A 21,879-nucleotide genomic window follows, 5' to 3' on the forward strand; every position below is an offset into this window, starting at 1 on the left:
CTGTCTCCTCCTCGCGCCCAATCCTGACCGATGCCGCCATTGTTGTTCAAAATTCACTCAGTGAGCGGCGGCGCCGCCTTCTATTGGTCGCGAGACCCGTCATTCCTCCTCACCCAGGCCTTCACTGCCTCTCTCTGCTTACACCACCCCCTCCGATTGGGCGGCCCGCGTGCCCATCCCCCGGGCCGCTCCTCGCCTGCTCTCTATTGGTTGGTAGCTACGTCCATCAGATCTTCTACCCGGTCGGCGTTTTCGAACCCGATCCCTCATTGGTCTCTCTCTCCCTTTCACCGTCACATGCCGTCCATTCGCAATATCTGATTGGTCCCTTCCCGTGTCAACGGACATCGGCCCACCCAATAAGGCTTTACAATTGGTTTAATTGGACAACTTTCTCTGTTGTCCCGCCCTGGTGTTCTCCAGTTGGCCTTTTCAACCGTCCAAAATGTTGCGCCCCGCCTCCTCGACATTCTGATTGTCCATCGGTCGTGTACATTAGCTGAAACGTGATTGGTCAACATTTCAGTCCATCCAGATAGCCTGTCAATGTTTCGTCTTCTGATTGGCTAGACCCCCGCCCCTCCCGCCATCCATTAACCTAACAGCCCTTTGCTTGTTAGTGTTGGGCAACGTGTGTGGCAAAACTGGACTCCACAGCCAAGTTCCACTGCCATCCACTACACAGCCACCGACTGCTGTAGCTACCTGTACTACAGCTCTTCCCACTGTACGTCTTGCAATGATTCAGCGCCATTCTCCCAGTTCCTTGGCCACCGTTGCATCCGTTTGGATGAGGCCATCTCCCAAAGCAGCATTGCTGACATGACCATGGTTTCCTGCCCACTGTGGTTGACAGGGCCCTCAACTGCACCTGACCTATCACCACTCCTTCCGCCCTTGCCCCTTCCCATCACTCACAACAGCCCTGGTTCTCACTTTTCATCTCACCAGCCTCCGCACTCAAAGGTTCGTTTTGCATCATTTCAGCAAAGTTCAACAGAACACCACCATCAGATACCTTTCTACCTTTCGCCATCTGCATTTTGCAGTGACCTATTTTCTCCCGGCCACCCTGGTCCAATCCACGACCATTGTGGAAGAATAAAATTGCCTACTTGGCAGCATGAAAGATGGAATAGCTTAATGATTACAGAAAGGGCAAAACAGTTTTAGGATTAAAATGTATGATTGCGAACAATCAAGGTATTTTGCCAAAAACAGAGAGCAGTAACCATTTTAAAGCAACAACTTGTTTGTCAATCAAACATCTTGTGGTCATAATCCATGAGCCTGAGTGAGGACAGGCCTTTGTGGCTGGAATCCCTGGGAAGGAACAGTTTCTGTCACCTGAACAATCCTCCTGTGGGATATAGATGAATTAATGTTATTTCTGCAACTATAAATTCTGATACAGAACAAGAATGAGGAAATATATATATTCAGCTAAAAAAATGATATGTTAGCATGAGACATGATTATAGAACAATGGTAGATGTATGGGCAAACAGGAAAAACATCTGTTTCCCACTTGTACAGAGACACAGGAACAAATCCCAATTAAAAGGGCTTAGTGATAAGATGCTGTGAGGGGCAGCGCAGATGGAGGGAGTAGATAATGGTAAGCAAAGGATGGGATGACGTCAAACAACCTTATGGGGGGGCCAGAGATAGGCATTTGTCACGGACAAGGCCGGATAAACAGAAGTTGTGGGATCATTCTTAAGGAAACGAATGACGTAAGCGGAGGATGGGGGCAAACAATGAAATAAGAAAAAAAATGGGGATTCAAACTGTATAAATTTCATGAGTTTGTTGGATTTGATGTGCATTTGTCATTGCCTTACCTGGCATTAGACATTGCACCCACTTGCAAGTGTACAAATAAACGACACTGTTTCGATTTTTGGTCTCGGACTGAAATTATTGAAGTGAGTGAGCTTTTGTTTCTCACAATTGGGGGCTGTCCGGGATTTTCTTCCATCGCCAGGGGGAGTGGCTGGCCTTGGACACTGGGAAGACGCGTCCGTTCCCCATTGAGGAGCGGTCTCGTGTCCCGGTTTGGTCTGCTCCCTTGGGTGACTGGTGTGAATCCTACAAGAGAGACATCTGAATCAGACAGTGATAGGAGGTTGATAGACAATATGGAAAAAAGGGGCCAGGCAACTCTGTGCACAGACCAGGGTAAGAAAATTGACTTTTAAGTATTGCCTTGGTGGCCGGGATTGCGTTTTAGTAGTTAATAAGGGACTAACGAAGGAACTCAATATGGATTGTGCTGTGGGTAAGGAAAAAGCCTCCGGGAAAACAAAGTAAGGAAAAGGCAATGGAAATGGAGGCGGGGTCCCTTACAACATACCTCCAGAAAGTCCTTTGGGCAGGATGTTGTGGAATTGGAAAATAATACTTGTAAAAGGGAGAAAGATGATTAAATATTGTTGCTTTGTATGGATTAAGGAATCCATTCTTCGTCCCGCTGTCTTCTGGCCAAAGTACAGATCGGACGAAGACTGGGTTTGTAAATATCTGAATTTATATGTCAATGTGCGAGAGAGAGAGAGAGAATGAAAAGAGCTGTACAGCTGGTAGGAAGTTTAACCCTTTGTGATTTGGTTTAAGTGAACATTTGTTTGTTGGTGATTGAATGTTTGTGTTTTATTCCCTGGAGCTTGAGTTCCAGGGCTGTTTTGAATCTGATTTTTATTATGGAAACTTAACATGATTTATTTTAAGGTTAAGGATTCTATCGAGATTATGAAGAAAAAAAAAAGAATGATAACTCCTGTTCTTTTTACAGATCATGTCTGCCTTACTATCAGTTTCTAACTAATCTCTTTTATCTTTACATAAAAGCGATTTATGGAGGACAGTTGAAGTTCCAGTTCAACATTAGATTGTAGTAAAAGCAAAATTCTATGGTTAATATCTGTGACCTTGGATTCAGCCATTGTTCATGCATTAGAAGTTTTTTTAAACTTGATTAGACAAATTCTTTTAAGGCAGCTCTGATTATTTTACGACCTATAGTATTGTAATTGAGCAATGATTGGTCAGGACTATTTAAGAAAACTAATTTTGGATTTAAATTAAAGGACTAAAACTGGGTAATTACAGTGAATTGCAAAATTGGGAACTGTATGCATTTTGCATTTTAACTATTAAATACTGAAGAAATGAATGTAAATATAAAAATATATTTATAAGTTAGGAACAGGCTTTAAAGGTTAGTCAAGCATGAATTGATGAATTGGTGTTTGAAGTTATGGGGAGCTAGAAATATTGCAATATTTCGTTAAAAAAAGAAAAAGGGGAAGAACATAACGACTTATCCCCTTCGGGAGGTACCCATAGTGGACAAAGAGATTGGGTTTGTAAGTGCCCCCCTCACTAGTGGGAGGTCAGAACATTTAAAAAGGAAATGAAGGTCCTGGTTGAGGATCCGGTGGGGTTGTCTGAATAAATTGATCAATTTCTGGGGCTGAGTTAATGTCTATTTTGAATATACTATTTACTGGGGAGGAAAGGGGACTTGTACGGGGAGCTGCTATTAAAATATGGGACAGGGAACACCCGATTGAAGATGGGGATGCTGGACAGGGAGAGGTGAACTTTCCCCTCAAAGACCCCCAGTGGGAAAACCAAAACCCGGAGCATAGAGAAGAAATGAAGGAATTGAAAGACCTGATTCTAAAAGGAATAAGAGAGGCAGTTCCAAAGTCACAGAATTTGATTAAAGCCTTTGAAGTTAGACAGGAGAAAGATGAGACTCCCTCAGCTTGCTTGCAAAGATTAAGGGACACAATGCGGAAATATTCTGGAATGAACCGAGGACCCAGTGGCACAGGGTCTTTTGAAAGTACATTTTGTGACAAAAGCATGGCCAGACATACAGAGAAAGATACAGAAGATAGAAGGGTGGAGTGAAAAACCATTAGATGAATTGTTGAGAGAGACACAGAAAGTGTTTCTAAAGAGGGAGGATGAGAGACAAAAACGGAAGGCGAAAATGATGGTAGCTACGGTTGATGAGGTAGTTAAGAGGAGAATGGAACCAATAGTGAGCAACCGGAGCAGCGGGTGGCAGCATGTAGGACAGAGAGGGAGAGGGAGAGGACAAGGGGGAGCATTTGATAGAGGGTTCAAGCGACAGGGGCAGAGATGGAAGTCTCCACAGGCAGAATGCTATTATTGCGGAAAGATAGGGCATTTTAAGCGGGAGTGTCCTGATCTACAAAGGGAAGAAAGGGCAATTCCGCTTATGAATTTTGATGAAGAATAGGGGTGTCAGGGGTTCCTGCCCTCGGGGGCCCACCAGGAACCCTTGATAAACTTGAAGGTGGGACTCTGTAGGGAAGAGGCAGTCTTCCTAGTAGATACGGGGGCGGCACGGTCATCGCTGAATTTTAAACCAAAGAAAGCAGAAATGTCAACACAATCAATTACTGTTTCGGGGGTAAAAGGGGAAGGATTTACTGTTCCGGTATTTGAACCAATGATGATAGAAGGTCCTAAGGATAGAGTCACAGGGGAACAGCTATATATCCCTGATATAGGAAGTAACTTACTGGGGAGAGACTTAATTATCCCTTTAGGACTGGAGATTGGAATTCAGGAAAAGGAATTAGTTGTACAACTGGCAATGTTGACAGAGGATGCAGAGAGAAAGATAGACCCTATTGTATGGGCTAGAGAAGGGAATCGTGGAAAACTACAGATCCCTCCACTTTTAATAAATTTAAAACGGAAAGGGGACTTTGTCTGTGAACGATAATACCCTATTTCCATAGAAGGTAAACGAGGACTGCAGCCAGTAATTGAGGGACTGATTAGAGATGGACTGTTGGAGCCATGTATGTCTCCAAATTCGACCAGTGCAGAAATCTGATGGAACTTATCGATCGGTGCAGGATTTGAGAACATTAAATCGAATAGTACAGATCAGGCATCCAGTGGTACCAAACCCCTATACATTATTAAGTAAGATCCCTCATGATTACAGATGGTTTAGTGTGATAGATTTAAAGGATGCCTTTTGGGCTTGTCCCTTGGCGGAGGAAAGATTTGGGACTATCCCACTATGAAATCTTATTTGGATTACCTTATCTGGGAACGAATGGAGAATTGCCAATTCCCGAAACTAAAGATCTGTTTTTAAAGAAGTATATACTGGGCTTGTCCTCCTCTTTATCTTTCCTCAGAAAACAGGGTCTATTGGCACAGACTCCGCCCCTTGAATTCGCTGTTCACCCCATCTGGCCAGGAGATTGGGTCTTAGTAAAATCATGGACAGAGACTAAATTGCAGCCGGACTGGGAAGGGCCGTACCAGGCTCTTTTGACCACCGAAACGGCAATAAGGATGGCGGAGAAAGGCTGGACTCATTACACTCGGATCAAAGGGCCTGTGGACCCTCCAGTTGAGGAAGAAGTCTGGACAGCCGAATCAACACAAGACCCGCTGAAACTCAGACTAAAGAGACTTTGAGTAACTGACTATACAGTGGCGGCGCGAACGCGGGATTATTTCTGTAATATTGTATATTAAGCCTTTTTGTGCTTCAGCATGATGATTAGAATACTGGGAATGCTTAGAGTTATGATGCTAGCCCTCTTGGTATTGGGATTTTGTCAAATATCGTTTTCATATGTATTATTAATGGTTCCTGAGTCTGATAATCCACAAGTAATAGACACTGATGCATGCAGCTTAGTAAATTGTGGGAATGTAGCTAATCATAGACAATACCGCAGCTCAGAGATACATCTTAAGTCTTTTGGGGATGGCCTCGGGGATGGTACTTGGTATAATGGTCTCGTCACAGTACACCGGGCCCCCTTCCGACCAGCTCGCGATTGTCTCGATAAGAAGTGTAATCCAATATACTTAACGATAAGGAAAACCACATGGCACGAAGCAATTCTGGGGGGGGGGGGGAGGGCACTTATGAGATACAATTAAATGAAACATTTGGGATTGAAATGAAAACAAATGGTAAGGAGTTCGTGGGCTGATGTTTTTGAATTAGCGTAGGACAGGGAAAACGGATAGAATTACTGGGTAATAAGATACAACCCTTCACCCCTCCCGATGATCCTAAAGTAGTAAAAATTGTAGAGGTAAAGGATTTGAAACAGACCATCGAAATAGAAACTGGGTACGGGGATGCAAATGCCTGGGTTGAATGGGTAAAGTATACTGTAAAAAGTCTGAGCAAAAGCAATTGCTATGTATGTGCCTCTGGTAGACCAGTGGCCCAGGTGGTTCCCTTTCCGCTCGGCTGGAAGCGAGACAGGAAGTGCATGAAATGTATGATAGCCCTGTACCAGGATGAGACTGCATGGAATGATAGGAATTGTACCTCCCTATCTCTAATGTTCCCTCCCTTGGAGGAGAAAGATGCAAAAGTTCCCCCCACGTTTTCCGCCGCAGTTGGAAATCACACGTCATGTGTGCACACGCGAGGTACAAGTCGGTCGAGAGATTTGGGGGAGCTGAAATTATGTACAGAGATTAAGAATGTTACCGAAACGGAGAAGGGAGGGAACTACTCAACACTAAAGGTTCCCCGAGCAGATCTGTGGTGGTACTGTGGAGGCAAAATATTGGGACCCACCCTACTCCGGATTGGAGAGGGATATGTGCAATTGTACAATTGGCAATTCCATTAACCTTGGCATTTGAGAAGGAAAAGATCGTAGGGAAAAAGGGAAGGGGTAAGAGATTACTGTTAGACACTTCTTTCGATGACAGGATTTATCTCGATTCGGTAGGAGTCCCTAGGGGAGTGCCTGATGAATTCAAAGCTCGTAACCAGATTGCAGCAGGCTTTGAGTCAGCTCTCTTTTGGTGGGTAACAATTAATAAAAATGTAGATTGGATAAATTACATTTTTTATAATCACCAGCGATTTATAAATTATACAAGAGAGGCGGTTAAAGGAATATCAGAACAGCTTGATGCGACAATTGATGGCATGGGAAAACAGGATAGCCCTTGATATGATTTTAGCAGAAAAAGGGTGTGTGTGTGTGATGTTAGGAGGAAGCTGTTGTACCTTTATTCCTAATAATACTGTGCCTGATGGTTCAATTACTCGGGCCTTACGGGGATTGACTACCTTAGCAGAGGAACTGGCTGAGAATTCAGGAGTAGACACATCTCTCATGGGATGGCTTGAATCCTGGTTTGGAAAATGGAAGGGGGTGGTGGTTTCTATCCTTACCTCCCTGATAGTAGTAGTCAGGGTATTGGTGGCCATTGGCTGTTGTGTCATACCCTGTATACGAGGGCTCACCCAAAGACTGATTGAAACAGCCTTGATGAAACAGATGCCCCTAAGAGGGAATCAGACAGAGGAACTTTATCGGCTAAATAATGAGGATATGAGTGAAACCAAGATGGATGAAATCTCTGAAATGATGCTTGCGAATTTTGGGAACAATGTTTAAAAAAAAAAGAGACAAAAATGCAGAAGATAACAAATGGTAATGAAAAGAAAAAGGGGAAATTGTGGGATATAGATGAATTAATGTTATTTCTGCAACTATAAATTCTGATACAGGACAAGAATGAGGAAATATATATATTCAGCTAAAAAAATGATATGTTAGCATGAGACATGATTATAGAACAATGGTAGATGTATGGGCAAACAGGAAAAACATCTGTTTCCCACTTGTACAGAGACACAGGAACAAACCCCAATTAAAAGGGCTTAGTGATAAGATGCTGTGAGGGGCAGCGCAGATGGAGGGAGTAGATAATGGTAAGCAAAGGATGGGATGACGTCAAACAACCTTATGGGGGGGCCAGAGATAGGCATTTGTCACGGACAAGGCCGGATAAACAGAAGTTGTGGGATCAGTCTTAAGGAAATGAATGACGTAAGCGGAGGATGGGGGCAAACAATGAAATAAGAAAAAAATATGGGGATTCAAACTGTATAAATTTCGAGAGTTTGTTGGATTTGATGTGCATTTGTCATTGCCTTACCTGGCATTAGACATTGCACCCACTTGCAAGTGTACAAATAAACAACACTGTTTCAGATTTTTGGTCTCGGACTGAAATTATTGAAGTGAGTGAGCTTTTGTTTCTCACACTCCCACAATCCAAAGTTGTACAGGTTAGGTGAATTGGCTGTGCTAAATTGCCTATAATGTTCAGGGACATGTGGGTTCGGTGCATTAGTCAGGGGAAGTGTAGAGTAACAGGGTGAAGAAGGGCTTTTGCCCGAAACATTGATTTTCCTGCTCCTCGGATGCTGCCTGACCTGCTGTGCTTTTCCAGCACCACTCTGATCTAAAATAGGCAAATGGATGTGGGCGGGTTACTCTTCAGAGGGTCAATGTGGACTTGTTGGACCAAATGGCCTGCTTCCACACTGTAGGGATTCTATAACTATACTAACTAAGTAGCAGTAAAGCTTTATCTCCATTTATTTCTTATCAGCATGGTGTTTTATCATAACTGCACGTATTACTAAAAGTAAAAGTCTATACATGACATTCCCATGATTTTTATTATAAAAGACCATAATTCGAATGACTCTTTGGTGTTTGCTTCCAATATGTATATAGTTGTGATGTGAAGGTGCCGGTGTTGGACTGGGGTGAACAAAGTTAAAAATCACACAACACCAGGTTATAGTCCAACAGATTTATTTGGATGTACTAGCTTTCAGAGCACTGCTCCTTCATCAGGCAGCTCGTAGGGCAGGATCAGAAGACACAGAATTTATAACACAAGGTCAGACTGTCGTGCAACTGATACGACATATTGAACAATATATGTTTATAGGACTACCCCCCATGCATGATGAAATAAATGTGCCACCGTGGGCGGTACGGTGGCACAGTGGTTAGCACTGCTGCCTCACAGCGCCAGAGACCCGAGTTCAATTCCCGACTCAGGCGGCTGACTGTGTGGAGTTTGCACATTCTCCCCATGTCTGCGTGGGTTTCCTTCGGGTGCTCCGGTTTCCTCCCACAGTCCAAAAATGTGCAGGTCAGGTGAATTGGCCATGCTAAATTGCCCATAGTGTTAGGTAAATGTAGGGGAATGGGTGGGTTGCACTTCGGCGGGTCGGTGTGGACTTGTTGGGCCGAAGGGCCTGTTTCCACACTGTAATTAATCTAATAAAGATTGATTTTCAACAATTCAAATACTTGTCTGAGCCTTGTTTCGGATCGGTAAAAACTTTGATACCACCAATACCACCCCCTCTTCCAATGTAACCTCAAAATGTGCAACACCTGCCCCTACATTTTACTATTATCTGTGTACCAATCCAAGGGTTGTTTCAATGTCCTTAATGCATCTGGAACTATTACCACCGCAAGCAGTGCATTCCATGCACCCACCAGTCTCTGAGTAAAGAACCTACCTCTGATGTCTCCCCTAAACCTTCACCTTAAGATGATGTCCCCTCATGATAGCCATTTCCACGCTGGGAAAATATCTCTGGCTATCCACTCTATCTATGCATCTTATCATCTTGTACACCTTTGTAAAGTCTCCTGTTATCCTTCTTCGCTCCAATGAGAAAAGCCCTAGCTCCTTCAAGCTTTCTTCATATGACATGTCCTCCAATCCAGGCAACAGCCTCGTAAATCTCCTCTCCACCCTCATAAGACACAGAATTTATAGCAAATGATCACAGTGTCATATAACTGAAATGATATATTGAAAAAACCTAGTTTGCTGTTAAGTCTTTCATCTTTATAATTGTAGATACATTTTATTTTGTTCAAAAAACCTACAATCTGCAGGCAGTCAATCATGTAACATTTTATAAATTCCTATTTTAGAAATAGAACCAGACTGGCTCAAGATTGGGAGCCAGATAGACTCTAATCTCATACCTTTAATGCACTGTCTGATCTTTTTTTAACAAAGCCTTAATTTATCTCAATAATGTGACTTGAAAGAAGTTCTGGGGCTTACATATAAATGAACCAAGACCTGCAACCCAAAGATGAAAGGTTAGTTTGATCTCAGAGTAGGACAAAAGGTCAGCACAACATTGAGGGCCGAAGGGCCTGTACTGTGCTGTACTGTTCAATGTTCTACTCCACAACTGGCTGATAAAGGAAAGCTAGAGCTTCCAAATAAAACTCTTGGACTATAACCTGGTGGTGTGTGACTTGTAACTTTCAAGGGAGACACATCATTGTCTGTCCTTCTCACATTCCAATCACTTAAACTGAACGATCAACATCTTTTCTCCACCACTATCCTTAGATTAGATTAGATTACTTAGATTACTTACAGTGTGGAAACAGGCCCTTCGGCCCAACAAGTCCACACCGAAGCGTAACCCACCCATTCCCCTACATTTACCCCTTTACCTAACACTACGGGCAATTTAGCATGGCCAATTCACCTGACCTGCACATCTTTGGACCGTGGGAGGAAACCGGAGCATCCGGAGGAAACCCACGCAGACACGGGGAGAATCCTGTCCCCCATGATAGGATAAATGTTGCCCCGTCCCCATTTCACTTCAGCTCTGATAACGAATCATCAAGAGTGGAAACGTTAGCTTGCTCTCTCCATGGATGCTGCCTGACCTGTTGTGTTCTCCAGCATTTGTGGTTCACAGCCTTTTCCCACTTCATCGTTCCAAGGTGCTGTATTGGCCAATCCCCGCCATTTCTGTCACCCCAATCATTGCTCCAATTGGAAGAAACACGGATCCTGCTCTCCCATTGTTGCCCATTGGCCCTGACTAAGTAGCGGCACACCCAGCTAAAGGGTGAACAGCCTGTCCCTCACTGCCCTCGCACCCTCTCAATGGTCGGCCTGGCTGACAATAACAACACCTCTCCGCCCTGAGCTCATTTCAATGGATGGTCTGCTCGCTGCCTGACTTTGCCCTTGGCCCAACCAGTGAACCCTACACCTCTTCATTCAGAGCTCATCAACTTGCCCCATCATACACAAGGGAGTGAGCAACAGGAGCTGCAACTATCCCTGCTCCCCCAATCATCCACAAAGCAGTGAGCAACAGGAGCTGGCACGGCCCCCTCTCCACCCATCCTCCACAAGGGAGTGAGCAATAGGAGCCGAGGCTGCCCGCTAACCCATTATCCACATGGGAGTGAACAACAGGAGCTGAGAATGACCCCGCCCCCTTCATCCACAAGGGAGTGAGTAACAGGAGCAGGGACTGCCCCCTACCCTCCCAATTATCCAAAATGGAGTGACAAACAGGACCTGGGACTGCAACCTGACCCCCATTACCCACCGGTGAGTGAGCAACAGAAGCTGGATCAGCCCCTGATACTCCCTGTCATCCACAAAGCAGTCAGCAACAGGAACTAGGACTGCCCCTCTCCCCCCATAATCCACAAGGGAGTGAGGAACCGGACCTGGGAGTGCCCCCATCCTCCCCATTACCTATAAAGGAGTGAGCAAAAGGAGCTAGAACTATCCCCTTCCCCCCCAATATCAACCCGGGAATGAGCAACAGGGCCCCTCCGCTTGGCCCAACCATTGAACCCTCACATCTCATATCCCACACCTCTTCACTCAGAGCTCATTAACCTCCCTATCATCCACAAGGGAGTGAGTACCAGGAACTGGGACTGCTCTCTCTCCCTCCCCCCCCCCCCCCCCCCTTTATCCCAAGGGAGTGACCGACAGGAACTGGGACTGATCTCTACCCTCCCCATCATCCACAAGGGAGTGAGCAACAGGAACTGGGACTGCTCACTCTCCCATTATCCACAAGGGAGGGAACAGCAGGAGCTGGGACTGCCCCCTACCCACACCATCATCCACCAGGGAGTGAGTAACAGGAGCTCTGACTGCCCCCTACCCTCCCCATCATCCACAACCCTCTTTATTCCACAATCACAGCACTAGTTCGGAGCGACAATAAAATCCTGAATCAAAGTTATATGCAACAATCCAATTTGATTTCCACATAGGATAAAAAAATTTAAAAATGTGCATTTCTGTTTACTAACAAATTTACTTCCCATCTTACAAGAGCCCCTTTATACACAGTTCTTACCTAACCTTCCTATCGTGCTACATTTTTCATCTGTAGTACACAAAGGTTTGAAGGGTTTCTGTCCTGGGAGACAGGAGATGGGTAAAACAATGTGCTGACTGCTACTTCTAATGGGATGTCTGTGTGGTCTGCTTCCATATTTAGAGGTATTCATTCTTTTGTCTTTTAACTTAGTAAAATGTAAGTAAACATACTAGGCCGACATGCTCTAAATACGTTAGATGTCATAATAAAGGATATAAACTGATTACTGCCGCCGTGTGGTTAGATTTATTTACTATTTGCCGGTATGAGTTTCATTCCTTCATGCAATTTCATGCGAGCGCTGTTTGTCGGTTAGTTTCTTGAAGGGATAATGGCCCAGTTAAATGGTATTCAACAAGAAATGTTTCACAGAGACTTGTTGGGGATGGTATTGTTCCGTATGCTGAGGTAAACATTGCTTGTAGCAGGGGCTGATAAGGTGTGAAAATGCAGTGATGGGTTTGAAAGGGTTGTTTTCAAATTTGGATACTACACAACTGTGGTTTTATGAATAAATTAAAGAAATTGTGTTATAGTAACTAATGGGTTAGTAATAAGAAACACTCTAAACACCGCCCCGTCACATTCAACAGTATTACCATCACTGGTTCCCACTGTCAACATCCTTGGGGTTACCATTGACCAGAAACTCAACTTGACTAACCACATAAACAGTGGCTACAAGAGCAGGTCAGAGACTAGGGGATACTGTGGCGAGTAACTCAACTCTTGACACCCCAAAGTCTATCCACCATCTAAAAGGCAAAAATCAGAAGTGTGATGGAATACTCTCCACTTGCCTGGATGTGTGCAGCTCCAACAACACTCAAGAAGCTTGACATCATTCAGCAAAAAGCAACCCGCTTGAATGGCACCACATCTACAAACATTCAATCCCTGCACCACTGGCACTCATTAGCAGCAGTGTGTACTACCTCCAAGATGAACTGCAGAACTTCACCAAAGATCCTTAGACAGCACCTTCCAAACCCACAACAACTTCCACCTAGAAGGACAAAGGCAGCAGGTACTTGGGAACACCACCACCTGCGACTTCCCCTCTAAGCCACCCTGACTTGGAAAAATACCGCCATTCCTTCACAGTCATTGGGTCAAAATCCTAGAATTCCCTCCCTCCAGGCTTTGTGGGTCAACCCACAGCAAGTGATTCAAGAAGGCAGTTCACCATCATCTTCTCAAGGTCAAATACAGATGGACTATCAAAGCTGGCCAGCCAAGTCCCACAAAAGAATTAAACAAATTTTAAAAAAGGTTAACGGGAAGTCTGTATTAATTAATATAGCGAGCTGATGAGTGAGATAATAAAACTAGTCTATAACACAACATCTCACACTCGGTAATTATGTGAATTCAACAGAGGGAAATGATTTTGTGGGCAGTTTGTTGTTTTTACAAACTTGGACGGAGAGCCACAGTTCCGAAGTTAGTGAAATCTTCTTGAAACGTTGATGGGCAGAGAGATCTGGGAGTACAGGTTCATTGTACCCTGAAGGTTGCTGCATAGGCGGATAGAGTGGTCAAGAAGGCATCTATAGTATGCTTGCCTTCATTGGGCGGGGTATTGAGTATAAGAGCTGGCAAGTCATGTTAAAATTGTACAAGACATTGGTTCGGCCGCAGTTAGAATACTGTGTACAGTTCTGGTCGCCACATTACCAAAAGGATGTGGACGCTTTGGAGAGGGTGCAGAGAAGGTTTACAAGGATGTTGCCTGGTATGGAAGGTGCTAGCTAAGAAGAGAGATTGAGTGGGTTAGGATTGTTTTCATTAGAAAAAAGGAGATTGAGGTTTACAAAATCATGGGTATAGACAGGATGGATAGAGACAAGTTTTTTCCCAGGGTGAAGGATTCAATAACGAGAGGTCACGCTTTCAAGGCAAGAGGTGGAAAGTTTAAGGGGGATACACATGGCAAGTACTTCACACAGAGGGTGGTGGGCATCTGGAACGCGTTACTAGCATAGGTGGTCGAGGCAGGCACGGTAGATTTATTTACGATGTGTCTGGACAGATGCACGAGTAGGCGGGGAGTAGAGGGATACAGATGCTTAGGAATTGACCGACATGTTTAGACAGTACATTTGTATCGGCTCAGGCGTAGAGTGCTGAAGGGCCTGTTCCTGGGCTGTAAATTTTCTTTGTTCTTCTTATTTAGAATCCAATTCAGCATGGAACTAATTCAAATAAAAGAAAAGTAAAGCATCAAACCAACTAATAGTTGCAAAACTGCCTGCAGAAACCTGACATTTTCAACAGAATAGACAAAAGCTGAAGCAACTGTGGGCTCATAACATCAAATGTGCCTGAAATAAGGTCTCCTCATGATAGCCATTTCCACCCTGTGAAAATGTCTCTGGCTATCCACTCTATCTATGCATCTTATCATCTTGTACACCTCTACAAAGTCTCCTGTCATCTTTCTTCGCTCCAGTGAAAAAAGCCCTAGCTCCTTCAACCTTTCTTCATAAGACATGCCCTCCAATCCAGGCAGCAGCCCTCAGAAGACACAGAATTTATAACAAATGATCACAGTGTCATATAACTGAAATATGTTGAACAGACCTAGTTTGCTGTTAAGTCTTTCGTCTTTGGGTTGCAGGCCTCGGTTCATAGAACATAACAGCGCAATACAGGCCCTTCGGCCCTCGATGTTGTGCCGTCCTATCATACCAATCTGAAGTACATCTAACCTACACTATTCCACGTACGTCCACGCTTGTCCAATGACTTAAAGTTAGCGAATCTATTACCGTTGCAGGCAAAGCATTCCATACCCTTAACTACTCTGTGAGTAAAGAGCATACCTCTGACATCTGTCCTATATCTATCACCCCTCAGTTTAAATCTATGCCCGCTCATTAATACGCAAGTCCCAGAACTTCTTTGAAATCACATTCGCGAGATGACTTAAAGCTTTGTTAAAAAAAATGACATGACAGCTCAGACAGTGCATTAAAGGTATAAGGTTAGAGTCTGTCTGGCTCCCAATCTTGAGCCAGCCTGGTTCTATTTCCAAAACAGAAATTTATAAAATGTTACGTGAATTGACCACCTGCAGACTGTATGTTTTTTAAACAAAATAGAATGTGTCTGCAATTACAGTTCTGCAAAATGCAAATTCACCCCATAGACTGACATGTGTGTGATTGCATGCCAGAGGGAGGGGGAAAGGGGAGAGACAGAGAGAGGGAGAGGTCATTCCTCGAGGCTGAGACTCTGTCACACTCACATGTACTCTACCAAGCAAACACACTCTCAAAAGCACTCACACTCACATGCACACACCCATTCTCTCACTCTCTATCCCACTCACATGCACACACTCTCACATATAAGTCTATCGGATGAATTTGCATTTGCAGAATTGTAATTGCAGATACATTCTATTTTGTTCCAGAAGCATACAATCTGCAGGCAGTCAATCCATGTAACATTTTAAAAATTCCTACTTTGAAAATAGAACAGTCTGGCTCATGATAGGGATATAGATATGACTCTAACCTCACACCTTTAATGCATTGTATGAGCTGAGATGTCACGACTTTTTAAAAAGAAACCTTAAGTCGTCTCGAGAACGTTACTTGAAAGAAATTCTAGGACTTACATACTAATGAACCGAGACCTGTAACCCATTCTAAAAGTCGAAAGACTTAACAGCAATCTAGGCTTGTTCAATACAACTTGTGTGGTGACTGTCGAATAAAGAGGCGATTTTCGCCACTCCCTGATTTCAGTCGTTATTTGAACATGATCCCACACGAGTAACATGAAAACAAAACCAATAAGAGACTCTACACCCAGAGTACAATTTCAATTCACCCTGAACACAGACAAAGGAGCAGATGTAGACCCTTCAGCCCATCAAGTCTGGTCAGAAATTCAATGAAGTCACCACCATTGACCTGATAATCCTCAACTCCACCACCCTGCCTTTTCCCTCAAACAATTGACCGCCTTCTTGATCAAAAATCTATCTTCAATATACTTTGTAAGCCTGCCTCAATCATCCTCCGTGATAACAATTCCAGACGCTTGAGAAGAAATTCTTCTTCATCTCAGTCTTAAATAAATGACCAAATATTTGCGGATTAAACACAGTGAACCTCGACTCATGTACAAGGGGAGAAAGTGAGGACTGCAGATGCTGGAGATCAGAGCTGAAAATGTGTTGCTGGAAAAGCGCAGCAGGTCAGGCAGCATCCAGGGAACAGGAGAATCGACGTTTCGGGCATAAGCCCTTCTTCAGGAATGAGGAAAGTTTGTCCAGCAGGCTAAGATAAAAGGTAGGGAGGAGGGACTTGGGGGAGGGGCGTCGGAAATGTGATAGGTGGAAAGAGGTCAAGGTGAGGGTGATAGGTCAGACTGGGGTGGGAGCGGAGAGGTCAGGAAGAAGATTGCACGTTAGGAAGGCGGTGCTGAATTCAATGGATTTGACTGAGACAAGGTGGGGGGAGGGGAAATGAGGAAACTGGTGAAATCCGAGTTCATCCCTTGTGGTTGGAGGGTTCCTAGGCGGAAGATGAGGCGCTCTTCCTCCAACCGTCGTGTTGTTGTGGTCTGGCGATGGAGGAGTCCAAAGACCTGCATATCCTTGGTGGAGTGGGAGGGGGAGTTGAAGTATTGAGCCACAGGGTGGTTGGGTTGGTTGGTCCGGGTGTCCCAGAGGTGTTCTCTGAAACGCTCCGCAAGTAGCCGACATGTCTCCCCAATATAGAGGAGGCCACATCGGGTGCAGAGGATGCAATAGATGATGTGTGTGGAGGTGCAGGTGAATCTGTGGCGGATATGGAAGTTTCCTTTAGCGCCTTGGAGGGAGGTGAGGGGGGAGGTGTGGGCGTAAGTCTTGCACCTCCTGCAGTTGCAGGGGAAGGTGCCGGGAGTGGAGGTTGGGTTGGTGGGGGATGTGGATCTGACGAGGGAGTCACGGAGGAAGTGATCTTTACGGAATGCTGATAGGGGAGGGGAGGGAAATATATCCTTGGTGGTGGGGTCCGTTTGGAGGTGGCGGAAATGACGCTGTACATGGAGATTGGTGGGGTGGTAGGTGAGGACCAGTGGGGTTCTGTACTGGTGGCGGTTGGATGGGCGGGGCTCAAGGGCGGAGGAGCGGGAAGTGGAAGAGATGCGGTGGAGGGCATCGTCGACCATGTCGGGGGGGAAATTGCGGTCCTTGGAGAAGGAGGCCATCTGGGTTGTACGTTTTTGGAACTGGTCCTCCTGGGAGCAGATGCGGCGGAGTCGAAGGAATTGGGAGAATGGGATGGCGTTTTTACAGGGGGCAGGGTGGGAGGTGTAGTCCAGGTAGCTGTGGGAGTTGGTCGGTTTGTAGTAGATGTTCCAGGTAGCTGTGGGAGTCGGTCGGTTTGTAGTAGATGTTCCAGGTGTCTCAGTCAAATCCATCGAATTCAGCACCGCCTTCCTAACCTGCAATCTTCTTCCTGACCTCTCCGCTCCCACCCCAGTCTGACCTGTCACCCTCACCTTGACCTCTTTCCTCCTATTACATTTCCGACGCCCCTCCCCCAAGTCCCTCCTCCCTACCTTTTATCTTAGCCTGCTGGACAAACTTTCCTCATTTCTGAAGAAGGGCTTATGCCCGAAACGTCGATTCTCCTGTTCCCTGGATGCTGCCTGACCTGCTGCGCTTTTCCAGCAACACATTTTCAGCTCATGTACAAGGGGAAACAAGCTTATTACATCTACCCTGTTAAATCCCCGAAAAATCCTCTCCCTTTCAGTAAGGTAACGTATCATTCTTCCATGTGCCAACCTATTCATTCTCTCCTTTCCACAGTCCCTCCATACCTGAAAGGCCCATTGAAGAAACAACCAGTCAGACGGCCAAATGGTGAACAATGTATTCTTTATTACTCACATGCAAGGAGAGTCCACCAGCAGAGTTGCTGACAACCTGGTGGGGCGAGTCTGAAACAGACAATTGCAGTCACACTTTTACACACAAATCATGTTTTCTCACTGTCCTGTTACATTTTGATCAGAAGCCTCAGCAACACAGTCAAACCATGACCTTTCATTAGAGTGTTACCTGTTGGGCAGCACAGTGCTCGAGACCCAGGTTCGATTCCAACCTCAGGTGAATGTCTGCGTGGAGTTTGCATGTTCTCCCTGTGTCTGTATGAGTTAACTCCAAGTCCCATGAGGTTATGTTGCAACTGTACAAAACGCTGTTGCACCTACACTTGGAGTACTGCGCACAGTTCTGGTCACTGCATTAATGGAAGGATGTGGAAGCATTGGAAAGGGTGCAGAGGAGATTGACCAGGCTGTTGCCTGATATGGAGGCAAGGCCTTATGAGGAAAGGCTGAGGGACTTGAGGCTATTTTTGTTCAGAGAAGAAGGTTAAGAGGTGACTTAATAGAGGCATTCAAGATTATCAGAGGATTAGATAGGGTGGACAGCGACAGCTGTTTTAGATGGTGATGGCTAGCACAAGGGAACATAGCTTTAAATTGAGGGGTGATAGATATAGGACAGATGTCAGAGGTAGGTTCTTTACTCAGAGAGTAGGAAGGATGTAGAATGCCCTGTCTGCAATAGTAGTTGACTCACCAACTTTAAGGGCATTTAAATGGTCATTGGATAACCATATGGATGATAAAGGAATAGAATGGGTTAGATGGGCTTCAGATTGATTAGATTAGATTACATTAGATTAGATTACATTACAGTGTGGAAACAGGCCCTTCGGCCCAACAAGTCCACACCGACCCGCCGAAGCGCAACCCACCCATACCCCTACATTTACCCCTTACCTAACAATACGGGCAATTTTAGCATGGCCAATTCACCTAACCTGCACATCTTTGGACTGTGGGAGGAAACCGGAGCACCCGGAGGAAACCCACGCAGACACGGGGAGAACGTGCAAACTCCACACAGTCAACCTGGTTTCACAGGTTGGCATAACATCGAGGGCCAACAAGCCTGTACTGTGCTATATTGTTCCATCTTGTATGTTTTATGGTCCGGTTTCCTGCCACAAATCAAAGATGTGCAAGTTACGGTGAATTGGCCACGCTAAATTGCCATTATGTTGAAGGGTGTGTAGGTTAGCTGTATTAGTTAGGGAAATGTGGTATAGCATGGGTAGGGGAATGGGTTTGGGTGGGTTACTGTTTGGAGGGTCAGTGTGGACTTGTCTGGTCAAATGGCCTGTTTACATAATGTAAAGATTCTATGACTCAATGTTATCAGTTAAGTGCAGTTTTGCAATTAAAGACATTCTGCTCTCTGCTGCTTAGGTCTTTCTACTTCCTTGCTTTTATCAAAACCAGGGGCCAGTTACACGACTATCAGCAAGTTTCTCAATCCCACTTTGGTTGTGGAGTGCAAAAGTCGCTTACTTCGTCATCCTTGTTTTCAACTTAGTGTTTTCTGTGGTTTTGCACTAACTCATATTTTTGCTTTACTTACTCATCCCACCATTAACTCTTCTGCTCCCTGCACCTTCTACATAGTTATCATTAACCTCCCACAGGCCTCCAATGCCAGTGTATTTTTCCTTCGATCAGGGCCCAAAACTGTTCACACTATTTCAGTTGTGCTCTGACATGTACCTTAAACACATATTTCCCCACAACTCTGCTGGTGGACTCTCCTTGCATGTGAGTAATAAAGAATACATTGTGTTAATACAATGAACCTTTGGGACAAGGTCCAAATCTTTTAACAACAAGGTTTTAGCTGAGGCAGCAACTCAAACTAAAATCATTCCTTGCTTTCTTGGACACCCAGTGCGGCTTCCCTGAAAAGATAAATGCTTCAGAATCCCTGGCAACTATTTTCACTCACGGTAAATGCATTAGAGAGGATTCGTTTCTCAGAAGCTTCCCTCTTTGGTGCAACATTACTTGAAGAAACACCAACCACTTTTACCAACCCTGATTTACTCCTTGACCACCAGCAATTCGTTTTAAAAGTTAGACATTGAGTACCTACAAGGTCTATTGACTCAGTTCCATTTTCGGCACCGTCTTTTTGCCCACCTTAGTGGCAAAGCTTCAAGGGGTCAGACAGGAGCATGAAGTGGAAATGACAATCCGATCGATCACAATCTCATCACATGGGGAGGCAGTCTCTAAGAGCTGAATGCCCTTCCTGCTCCTCATTCATATCTCCAATGTATGACGGTATCCTGCCAACACAACACAACACTCAGTGCATTTCACTGACAGCCTTATTGGAGATTTCATCCTCCAGCTCCATGCTCACCAAGCCTTCCAGCTTCTTCTCCCCTCAGCAATTCAAAATGAGCTGCCAATTTTACATGAATTCAACAAAACAACTGCCTAACATGACCATCTCCATGTCAACATAGCATGCTATTGCAGAAAGTGAAATGCAAACTGAAGAATGTCTACCTTCCCATCTTTGCTTTCATTCAGCAATTCGTACACTAGAAGCAAAGTGGTGAAGGTGGTCATTTCTTTCTTCAAATCCTTCCCTTCTATTATCCTGTAAAGGCAGTTTTAAAAAGTCATCAACATCTCAGTGTTAGATAAAAATTCAAAAGCAAATATTCACAAGGTAATTCATGATAATTGATAGATTAACTATCTATGCAGACTCAATGGGCCACACAGCCTATTTTATACTGCATGGCTGAATGCTTGCTGTTCAGGATTTATTACTAGTTTTAAAGTATTCAAATTAATTGGATGGCAACTTAATTAAAGACACAAGGGAATGTAAGGAAGAATGCTAGTTAGGCATCAATTGGTCACAACCTGGAAGTTTCAATTTATGAGGAAGAGGTATGTATTATTTCAAACAACTGATTCAAAATTGAAAGGATTCAGGTAAGGTTTCAAAATAAAATTAGATAGCAGTTGAGGAAAATTAACTTGCTGGATGATAGTGATATAGAGGGACAATGAGAGAGACTGGATTGCTTGAGATTTGGCACAGATTCATCTTGCTGAATTGATCCTTGTGCCATTCCTGAAGAAGGGCTTATGCCCGAAACATCGATTCTCCTGTTCTTTTGATGCTGCTTTTCCAGCAACACATTTTTAAACTCTGATCTCCAGCATCTGCAGTCCTCACTTTTTGCTTGTGCCATAATGCCACTGTAACATAGAATTTTACAGTAATACTCTCATACAAGGAAGCAACATGTGAATTTCAAAAGAGTGACAATATCAAATATGTACAATATAACAAAACATAGCATAGCTCAATCAGATGTCAATTTAATACCTCATCACATGTCAGCTCTTGGATGGAAACGACCCCTTTTAACTGTGAACATTAAAAAAAATGACATTCTGTTAGCCAGGCAAACAAGTGTGCCAAGCTGAGAAAGTCAGTAACAAAAATAGAAATTGCTGGAAAAGCTCAGCAGCATCAGTGCAGAGAAATAAGAGTCAACGTGTGGGGAAGGTGGTGCTGGAAAAGCACAGCAGGTCAGGCAGCAGCCAAGGAGCAGGATAATCGACTTTCCGGGCAAAATCCCTTCCTCAGAACAGTAAACGATGTAATGGTCTCTTCGAGAACGGGAGACCTGGATCATACTTTGCAGAATCTGCCTCTTCTCCGGATTCACTTCCCTAACGTGCAATTCTTGCAAGTCAATAACTTAACCCCGAAGGAGAGAAGAACTGAAGAAAAAAAACTGCAATGCTCACGGATGATTGACAGAGTTGTTTCAATCTGGCTGAAGTTCAATCTTCATTAGGAGAGAGATGAGGAACAGCAGCAACATTGTCCAACTTCCGCATTCAGACAATGGAGGGCGCTGATTAGCTGGAGGACTAGCTTGCTTCCGGTCCTCCAGGCTTTCCCATTGGCGAAGCTC

The 21,879-nt window shown here is 44.5% G+C and overlaps 1 long non-coding RNA gene across 6 annotated transcripts in view; it reads right to left on the reverse strand.

The window, feature by feature from the left end:
- Positions 1-21,860, reverse strand: part of LOC148138229 (uncharacterized) — a 95,639-nt gene extending 73,779 nt beyond the window's left edge. The window contains exons 1-4 of one of the 6 annotated variants that reach the window (XR_015754016.1): positions 21,710-21,860; positions 21,282-21,323; positions 20,444-20,537; positions 17,937-17,986 (exon numbers count right to left, since the gene is read on the reverse strand). This is a non-coding gene — a long non-coding RNA (uncharacterized LOC148138229). The other 5 variants (XR_015754017.1, XR_015754018.1, XR_015754019.1 and 2 more) reach the window with 5 other exon arrangements.
- Positions 21,861-21,879: the final 19 nt, after the last annotated feature.

The sequence above is a fragment of the Chiloscyllium plagiosum genome, unplaced genomic scaffold (genome assembly GCF_037043375.1).
Source record: "Chiloscyllium plagiosum isolate Xiang-an unplaced genomic scaffold, Cpla_swu_hap1 HiC_scaffold_41, whole genome shotgun sequence".
NCBI classification, from domain to species: domain Eukaryota; kingdom Metazoa; phylum Chordata; class Chondrichthyes; order Orectolobiformes; family Hemiscylliidae; genus Chiloscyllium; species Chiloscyllium plagiosum.